The sequence below is a fragment of the Dipodomys merriami genome, unplaced genomic scaffold, assembly GCF_024711535.1.
Source record: "Dipodomys merriami isolate MVZ:Mamm:240054 unplaced genomic scaffold, mDipMer1.0.p SCAF_290, whole genome shotgun sequence".
Taxonomy (NCBI): Eukaryota; Metazoa; Chordata; class Mammalia; order Rodentia; family Heteromyidae; genus Dipodomys; species Dipodomys merriami.
Genome location: NW_027204382.1, coordinates 468952 through 478477, shown reverse-complemented (window position 1 = coordinate 478477; position 9526 = coordinate 468952). Strand labels below are relative to the sequence as shown.

Below are 9526 nucleotides of genomic sequence, written 5' to 3'. Positions count from 1 at the left end.
GGATGATATCTACTGACATGAGAGAGAATTGGTACACACAGAAATATAGTTTAATAATAACAATAAGAAATCAATTTAGTAGCTTAAAAGAAACTTACCCACATGTTCCTCTGTTTTGCTCTTTATGGTACATGGACTATTTCTGGCTCAGGAAGCAGGGGAACTGATGAGCAGTGGGGTTTCTGAAGCTGGTGGCTGATAGGACAAAACTGCTGCCACCTCATTGAGGTGCTAGGGACAGGCAGCTAAATTGCACATGGCCAGCACATGGCAGGTGGGTGGAGGAGATGTCTGGCTGGCTCAGCAGGGAAGGAAGGAGAGGGAAAGGAGGGGATGGATGAGGCCCTAAAATAGTATTTGGAAGCAGTTAGATAAAGACATTGTGGTTGTCTGTGCCTGCCACACCACCTCCTTTCCAGAGCCTTAGACTTGAGGGGGAGTGAGGGCAGAGAATCAGGGCTAGTCTCAGTGCATCTTCTGTGCTTGCTTCTCCAGCTTCCAATCTAGATGCCACTGCAGGGGCCAAATATCGTTCACTGTCTTGACCAAGAATGTGACTGAGAGTAAGTAATTATAAGGAAAATGATCTGATCTTAAGCTAGATGGGGGTGGGGAGGACTGACTTCATGATAAAATTTCATAGGCTTTGAAATGACATGATTTGGAGTTTAATTCCTACCTCTTTTATTATCAACGGGTTGACCCTAGGCATCTGCTCCATCCTTCTGAGCCTTGTTTCTTCCTTTTGTAAAATGGGTTTCATCCTAGAGGTAGCATGGCCAGGGACTTGTTGGGGGGTGGGGGGAGGGGTTGACCTTGAATGATTGAGCCTCTGTCCATGGTTCTGACAATTTGCTTCTTTTAAGCTGATCAGTCTTCTAAAACCCAAGGACACTGCTAACTCTTATTTGACTTTTCCTAGGAAAGTTGTTTCTTTGACATTTTATCTTAATGGAAAGCTTGAACGTTTTACATAGTTAATGAAAAGTAGCAATGAGGAGTGTAGTGGCTCATACCAGTAAACCCAGCTACTTGGGAGGCAGAGATAGATGGACTGAGGTTTGGGACTTGGGCAAGAAAAGTCAGCATGACCCTATTTCATAGAACAAGCTGTGTGTGGTGGTTTACATCTGTAATCTCTGTTACTTCACAGGTGGAGGTAGGAAGATTGTGGTCTATGCCTGGATTAGGCAAAAGTACAAGACCCTGAAAAATAATGAGGGCAATAGGCCTGGGGCATGGCTTAAGTAGTAGTGCACTCTTGAATTTAAACCCCAGTACTGCAAAAAAAAAAAAGCCACAAGATAACTTTATTTGCATTTCCAGTATAAATCTAGTCTTGTTTCCAACAGTTTAATACACTTTTGCCCTCTAGGATGTGAGCTTCCTGACAAAGCTCTGTTTAAAGAAACAGTAGTAACATGCAATGGTTTTCATAATAAGCATGTGAATTCATAGCTTCATACCTGGCATGTAAGTGCTAAGGAAGGAAGTGGCTACTGTAGCAGGGAAGTGTTTGTAAACACCATACATATTTGGATACAAAATCCTGATTTCTTTCTTTCTTTCTTTCTTTCTTTCTTTCTTTCTTTCTTTCTTTCTTTCTTTCTTTCTCTCTTTCTCTCTCTCTCTCTCTCTCTCTCTCTCTCTCTCTCTCTCTCTCTCTCTCTCTCTCTCTCTCTCTCTCTCTCTCCCTCCCTCCCTCCCTCCCTCCCTCCCTCCCTCCTTTCCTTCCTTCCTTCCTTCCTTCCTTGAATTTTCTGGGAAGATGCCTTACCACTGGAGCTATGCCTCCAGCCCTCCTTTATATTTTCATTGTTTTTTCAAATAGGGTCTCACTTTTTGCCCAGGCTGGTGTAGACCTCCATCTTCCTATTTACCTTTCCTTTATAGCTGGATGACAATATGCTTAATTTTTTATTAGTTGCGATGTTGGTATCATGAATTCCCCACCCAGAACCTTGGGCTGCCTTGATCAACTGTTCTCTTGATGTCATCTGCTCAAATAGCTAGGATATGTGGCTCCCAATTACCTCTTAAAATTCTCACTTGGTTTCACTTCCTAATACATCATCATAGGGTTTAAATTTCAACCTGAGTTTTAGTGAAGATATTCAAACCACAGAAACTGCTTGCCCCAAGCCTCTACTTTTTCAACAAGTTATTCATTGGAGGATGAGGGGGTAGACTATTCCCTTCGGGTTAGAGACCTCACAGAAGAGACTGTCTGGCCTCCAGCTCACACTTGTCATCTGCTGATGAGATGCCCAAGCACTCAGAAGGGCCTCTCTGCAGCCTCCATCTGTGCTGAGATTCACAGTATTTGCAGAGTCTGGAAGCCCCAGTTCTTAGGGCTCCTCTCTCTACCCTTGGCTATTACTAAGCTACTTTTAAATACCCTCAAAGAAGCAAGGACAATATTACTTGAGGGTCCATGAAAACTTCAAACCACTATTCTCTTCCCAGGCTCAAGGACCTTTTCCTGGAAGCAGGAGGTACAGAAGACTGCTTCAGCCTCTGGTCTCCTAAATACCAACCAGTCTCCTTGTAAAAGTCTATCACTTTGCCTTTCTGCTCCATAATCACTATTATTTTTAACCAGAATATATCATCTTGCCACAAGAGTTTAGGATCCCTTTTGCCACATTTTTTTCACTTTTTTAATTTTTAATTTTAATTTTTTTTTGTGAACATACTGTACAGAGGGGTTACAATTACATGGGCAAGATAATGAGTACATTTCTTATCAAGCATTGCAGCCTCCTCCTTTTTTTCCCTTCACATCTCTTCCCAACCTCCCCCCGCCACCCCCCACCCAATCCCCCCCACCTCCCACCCACCCCCGCACCAAAGTTGTAAAGTTCATTTTCGACATGACAACTTGTACTTCTCATAGTTGCAACGGGTCCACCTGTATCCTTTTTTTTTTTTTAATTTAATTTTATTTTATTTGTGAACATACTGTACAGAGGGGTTACAATTACATGGGCAGGATAATGCGTACATTTCTTCCCAAGCATTGCAGCCTCCTCCTTTGGTTTACCCTTCACATCCCTTCCCAGCCTCCCCCCTCCCCCCATCCCAATCCTTCTCCTTCCCCCCCCCCCACCAACGTTGTAAAGCTCGTTTTGGACATGACAACTTGTACTTCTCATTGTTGCAACAGGTCCACCTGTATCCTTAAACAACTGGTTTTTCCCCATCTCCTCCACAAGTTATACTGACATCAAATATAGTGAAAGCAAGGGTTATACTGTGGGGGAGGGACATACAAAGCAACAAAGAGATAATCTTATAAATGCGTTAGAAACACATGCATGAAAGAAAAAAAACATTAAAGTACATATCTAAGGGTTCATTTTCCTGACATCACTTTATCAGACCTTTTCCGCTTGACTCCTACATATACTAGATATTGCAAATAAGGGAAACCATGGGACCTATGTTTCTTTGGGCCTGGCTTACTTCACTTAATATAATTTTTTCCAAGTTTTTCCATTTCCTAACAAATGGGGCAATGTCATTCTTTCTGATGGAGGCATAGAATTCCATTTCCACCTGTATCCTTAAACGACTTGTTTTCCCCATCTCCTCCACAAATTATCCTTTTGCCACATTTTGATTTTAAGTCATCAACAGCCTCAGACTTTGTTGACTCTGCCATCAAATAAATATCTAAACCCACAGAGCAGAAATTAGCTTATGCTCATTGAGAAATAGAATTCTATCTTCTGATTCTCTGTATCAACTTATTTCTTTCTGGCCCTCTTCAAGATAGGACAGTGGTTGGGGAGATGAGAGAGAATGAAAGAAAGGGGTGACAGTGGTCAGGATGCATTGTGCCCATAAACTGATATGGTGTATGGAAACCTCTTTGTAGAACTACTTAAAGATAAAATACAACTCTGCAGCCTATGTGTAAATCATCTGACTTTCTCACCAACGTGTTTCAATCTGTTTTCTTACAGGTCAGGAACTTGCTGAAAACAGACATTGTAGTTGCTGGTTGGGATCACAGCGCTGCAAATTATTTCTTAACAAGTATGCAATTTTTCTAACAGGGGTTAAGCAAGGTTAAGCAAGGTTAAGCCTTTGTTTTATAGCTTTTGGGGTTAATAGGTATTTTGTTTACTCCAAATAGGAAAAAGAGAGAAAAGAGTAAAAAGCTATGGTCTATAGCCCAGAGAAGATCTGTTATGGGCTCTCACCATAGATGTTTCTGAATTTTCCATCCATAAAAAAATGACTAATAAAATTAAATGCAAACTTAGCTGCCATCCCATCATAGGTTTATTCCTGGCATTTATTTATTTATTTATTATCTTTAGTTGTGAAAAGGCGTTTCAGTTCAACATATCAGTTTATGAGTGCAATGCATCTTAACTATTCCTAGTATCATTAAATATATCTTGAAAATCACCACAGTGTTAACACATCCAAGAAATTTACATTACCTGTGAAAATTTTGACATTAATGTTAAATACTTGTCTCAACCTTGATGAACAAAGAGACTAGCATCAGATTTCTTTATCTATGGGTTCTGCCTCCATAGATTCAATCAACTGAAGGTCCAATTCACAATATAGAGAATTCAGAGAAAACTAGGCAATTAGGGGGAAATTATTGAGTTCATGGAAAATGAGAACTGCCACAGGAAAGAAAACAAATTCTCAGAACACTACTCAAGCCCAGTAATCTATGATGTTGACCTCACCTAACTCTAAACATTCAATACTGCTGGTATTTAATCAAATCACCATGAAAGTGTTGGAAGAATGTGCAATTCAGGGACAGCTGGAGGACTGGGAGAACGGGGGAATGAGAAAGAGCTGACCCCTTGCTTTTTCATAGTGGAATAGTGATATGTTGACCACCAAAGCCAACCAATAAACAGGCAAACAACAAGACGAATATGTTATTTAGCGAAATAAGAGTCAATTCCAAATATTCAGGAAAAAGAGCAGAATTGGACTTTTCAGAAGGGGGACAGAAGATTGCCTTCTACCATAATTTTTCTTTCTTTATGTATTTCTGTATAATTTCTCTTTTAATGATGAATAGAATTAAAGAATAATAATAAAAGCAACCAACTGGTTAATAAGAAGATACTAAAAGTCTAAAAAACTAGAACTTTCAGTTCAAGAGATAGATTAAGGAGAGGACTGATATACACACATCTGCTGCATGTCTAGTCATCTAGAAGCACAACACACACAACTACATACAGCACAGAGTGTTTGATAATGCCAAGCCCCTGGCTTATGTATTTACTACTATTTTTCTTTCATTATTTTAGAAGGAACTTCTACTTTAGCAGTTTACGGTAAAACAGTATGCCGTCTTCCACTGGCAGCAGCCTTACCACATCTCTATGGCCTGTGCCCCTTGATTGCATGAGAGGCTCTATGGAGTAACTGACCTGTTCTACATAGGCTTGGGAAGTACAGGCCAGGATGCTTGTAAAGTGTCTAACAATGTTAGTTAATTTGCTTAACAATGCATTTCTCAGCACGTGTCCCCATTGTTTACTGAGGCATGACTGTGTTTGCATTTTCTCCTCATCACCATACTCTGCAGTCATTATGAAAGCTGAGGTACACAGAATTAGAGGAGTGGCTTGAGGTTACCCTGCTGGGAAGTGGCACATTTGAGATTTGAACCTAGCCTTCAGAGCTCACATGCTGAATCCTTGTGCTATAATACATCTTGCTACACCAATGCACGCACGCGCACACACACATATTCACACACAAATACACACATACACACACACACACACACAACACAGAAATTGAAATCTTATATGCAATAGCAAGGACTTTCTCTTTGAAAACCACAATTTCTCCTATACCACAAATGAGTCACCTAAAAGCAGAATGAACCTGGAAAATGCAGAAATGTATTATTGTTTATTGATTTTATTTTCTACCTCTTTCTTAAAACATATGTGAAGCAGCTTTCAAACATGTCATATAGAAGCAAAAATTTTTAAAGGAATCCCAAAGAAAGTAGCTAAGTTTATATGCCCAGGGTCAAACTCAAAAAGCTTGCCATGTCTTGAAATAAAACCCAAATATGAAGTCTCAAACAGCCAAGACAAAGAAAGAACTGCAAGTCATTGCACAATTAAATAGGAGCTTAGCATGTCTATAGTGAAATACACGAAGCAGCTAACTTATGAAAAGAAAAGGTTTATTTGATTTGCAGTCACAGTTTTATGAGTTCGAAGTTCAAGGTCAGATGGGATTGACTTGGCCTCAGTGAGGACAGATGATGTGTGAGTGGCCATTCATCATGGCAGGAGTGTAGCTAGGAGCAGTCACTTGCTGAACAGGAGCACAGAGAAGGCTGGAAGGGCAAGCTTGGTCCTTAAAACAATCTTCTCAAGAATACTCAAGGAGCCTTATGTAAATTCCAGTGACCTAACGATCTCCCATAAGTCTTCACTTCCCAAAGGTTCTACCACTTCCCAATAGCACCACCCTAGGGACCAAGATGTTAGTCACAAGATGTTAGTCACTCAGATTACATCCAAATCATAGCAGAGTTGGTTGAATTAAGTTTAGGTGGTGTACAAGGGCACAAGAGAGGCAGAATAGTCAGAACATCATGCAATTACATTTTGACTTACTGTGATTTTAGAGGAAGTTATTTCCATCATTAGGAATGTCAGTAGAAAAGCCTGACATAGCCCTGATGTCTGCCTGGATACTATTTGGCTCCTTTTGTAAGCTAACAGCTTTAAATCTAACATTGAAATGGCTTTGATAACTTTTCAGAAAAACAATTCTCACAAGATTGACATAAAGGAACCAACCTACTTTGACAGAAAAGATGCTTTTCTCACAATCAAGTTTTGTGAAAGAGTTGTCCATGCTTGCTATCCCCACTTCCTATCTCCAGTGAGACTGTTCCTGGAAGAGTAACTAATGACCTTCGAGCTGCTAAGTGGGCCTGCCTCAGTTCTTGTCTTATTTAAGATCTCTGTGCAGCCAGACATTTGCCGGTCCTCTGGGAACACTTGCTTGTCTTGTCATCCACGACTGTGCAGTGCTAGGGCTTTCCTTCTAAGGTTCTCTTGGGTCCTCTGAAGGTTTAGTCTCCTGCATGCCAACCTGGTGCCTGATGATCTCTGCCAGGTGAGGGGTGACCTGTTCACTCACCACAGTTTTTCTAAGTACTCAGAGAACTCCCTGGCATGTAGAAGGTGATCAGTAATTATTTTGGAAGGGATAGACAAATGTGGATTTTATTTCCATTTATTTAAGATGAATGTCCTATAATAATTTAAAAGAGCTTACAATGTCAGACTATATCTGCAGACATAACTTTTAAATAAAAAATGAAAATGAAATGAGGCCTTGGTGCTGGTGGCTCACATCTATAATTCTAACTAATCAGAAGGCTGAGATATGAAGAGGGAGGTTTAAAGCCAGTGTAGGCAAGAGAGTCTGTGAGACTCTTATCTCCAATTAACTAGCAAAAAAAAAAAAAAAAGCCAGAAATAAAGCTGTGGTTCAAGCCTTGAGTGGAAAAAGCTAAGGAACAGTGCACAGTCCTTGTGTTCAAGCCCCAGGACCAGCACAGTAAAACGGAGGGAGAGTGGAAAGAAATGAAAGAATCATACCTGCCTTCTGGGATAATTTAGTTACTGCAATTAAACACGAAGTTTAGTGCTGAACTTCCTGGTAGGCAAAGCACAATGAGAACTGCGTCATTATGTAGTTCTCCTTGCCAAATAAAAGGAAGTATGCAAATTTGACTATGAATAGGAATATTTTCTGGTACAAAATGTCAGTAGGTGTTAAAGGGTTACCTTTATACAGACAGAACATTAGGTAATACATTGGGGCACTGTCTTTGACTATCAAGTCTCAAAATAGATGGATGGTTCTCTAAATTATTCTTTAAACACCTGGATGATACTAATAGAAGAGATAAATGTTCCAAGACATGCCATGGCTGTCTTATTAGGGAGGTGGGTTGGGACCAGCTGGAATAAACCTGTGGGTACCAGACATTAGAAGCTGTGTTACAGTGTGAGCTCAAACACCATGGCTCTCTTGCTCTTGCTGAAAAGCCTAAGTAAATCTCAGTGGAGGCTAATGAGGGTGAGCCATACTGATTTTCACAGCAAATTACAACATCCCAATTCTGCTTTCCCTCAGAGATTTAACACTGTGAGTTCATAAAAGTAGAGAAAATCCGTAGTTTAATCATCAAGGCTCTGAGGTTTAGAGTGAAGTGTTTTGGAGAAACACTCATTGGAGAGAATGGTGAGAGCCACTAACACACACAAGGGGGAGAATAAAGGGTGCATCTCCCCAGCCCAGTAGAGAACTCAATGTTCACTTCTTTTAGCTGGAAGATCTAAAAGGTTGGCTAGTGGCCCCAATGGCACAGTGGGTGAGTGGCTGAGGGCAAAGCATGCGGGCAGCAGGCTGAGTATGTTGTATGGCGAACATACATCTGCCCTGCTGAGTCACCTGTGGACAAACTAAAAGAAGCAGAGGTGTTGCTGGATTTCTGGGAACCCAGGAAATATAGAAAAGCACTAGAATTGGATGCATGGACTCTTGTTTGAACCCCATAGGTGACAGAAGTTGGTGAGGAAGAAGAGAACGGAGTCTTGGAAGAAGACAGAAGTGGAATCCTACCTACGTCCTGGAGGGGCCACTTGGAAACCTTCCTGTGCTTCTCTTTTCCCTCCTCTAACTCCAAGAGGAAGTTATCGGGTTAAGGGAGGAAAGCAGGAGAGGATGATCCACCCTGCTGCCTTCCTCCCAATTCCCACAGCTGTCCTGCCAGGAGCAAGGAACTGCCTCAGCCTATAACCCAGTTCAACGCTGGGCGCTGGTGGCTCACACTGCTAGCTATCTAGGAGACTGACAGTAGAGGACTAACACTGGGGGCCAGCATGGACTGACAAATCTGAGACTTCTATTTCCATTTAACCAGCAAAAAGCTGAAACTAGAGACACCAGCTCAAGAGAGTGAGACCTGGAATTCAAGCTCCAGTACCAGCACACAAAAACCAAATAAAAAACAAACCAATCTAGTTCAGAGTGTTTATTTTCCACGGGACTGGGCTTGTCATATCAGGGAGCTGGGTTTATTTTTGTTTTTGTTTTGTGTGCAATATGAAGGGCTTGAACTTAGGGTGTGGTGTTCTCAGTTGGCTTTTTCATCCAAGGCTGGCACATACTTTCTTTCAGGATGCAAACTATCTTTTTGACTTCAGTGACCACAGACTCGTTTCTAGTTCAAAAGGATTGATAAGGTCACAAGGTTTGCTGGGAGAGGAGTGGGTTCCAAGGCCAGGAAGAGCCCACAGCGCATGTTCAAAGGAACCCAGAAGACCCAAATCAAGCTTATGTGATCTGACAGCATAGCAGGCCAGTGAACAAGTCTCAGCTTGTCCCTGCCCTGGAGCTGGAACAGTGTAGGCAGAGCAGAGTCCACTGAGGGCAAGCTTGGGTATGGAACACTTGCAGTGAGGAGCCTGTGCCAGGAAGCCAAGCTTGT

At 41.4% G+C, this 9526-nt stretch overlaps 1 long non-coding RNA gene across 1 annotated transcript; it reads left to right on the top strand.

Moving 5' to 3' along the window:
* The first annotated feature begins 496 nt into the window (after positions 1–496).
* Positions 497–9031, top strand: LOC138839036 (uncharacterized). Its single transcript, XR_011375817.1, has 3 exons — positions 497–563; positions 3969–4041; positions 8595–9031. It is a non-coding gene; the product is annotated as an uncharacterized lncRNA (long non-coding RNA).
* The last annotated feature ends 495 nt before the right edge of the window (positions 9032–9526 follow it).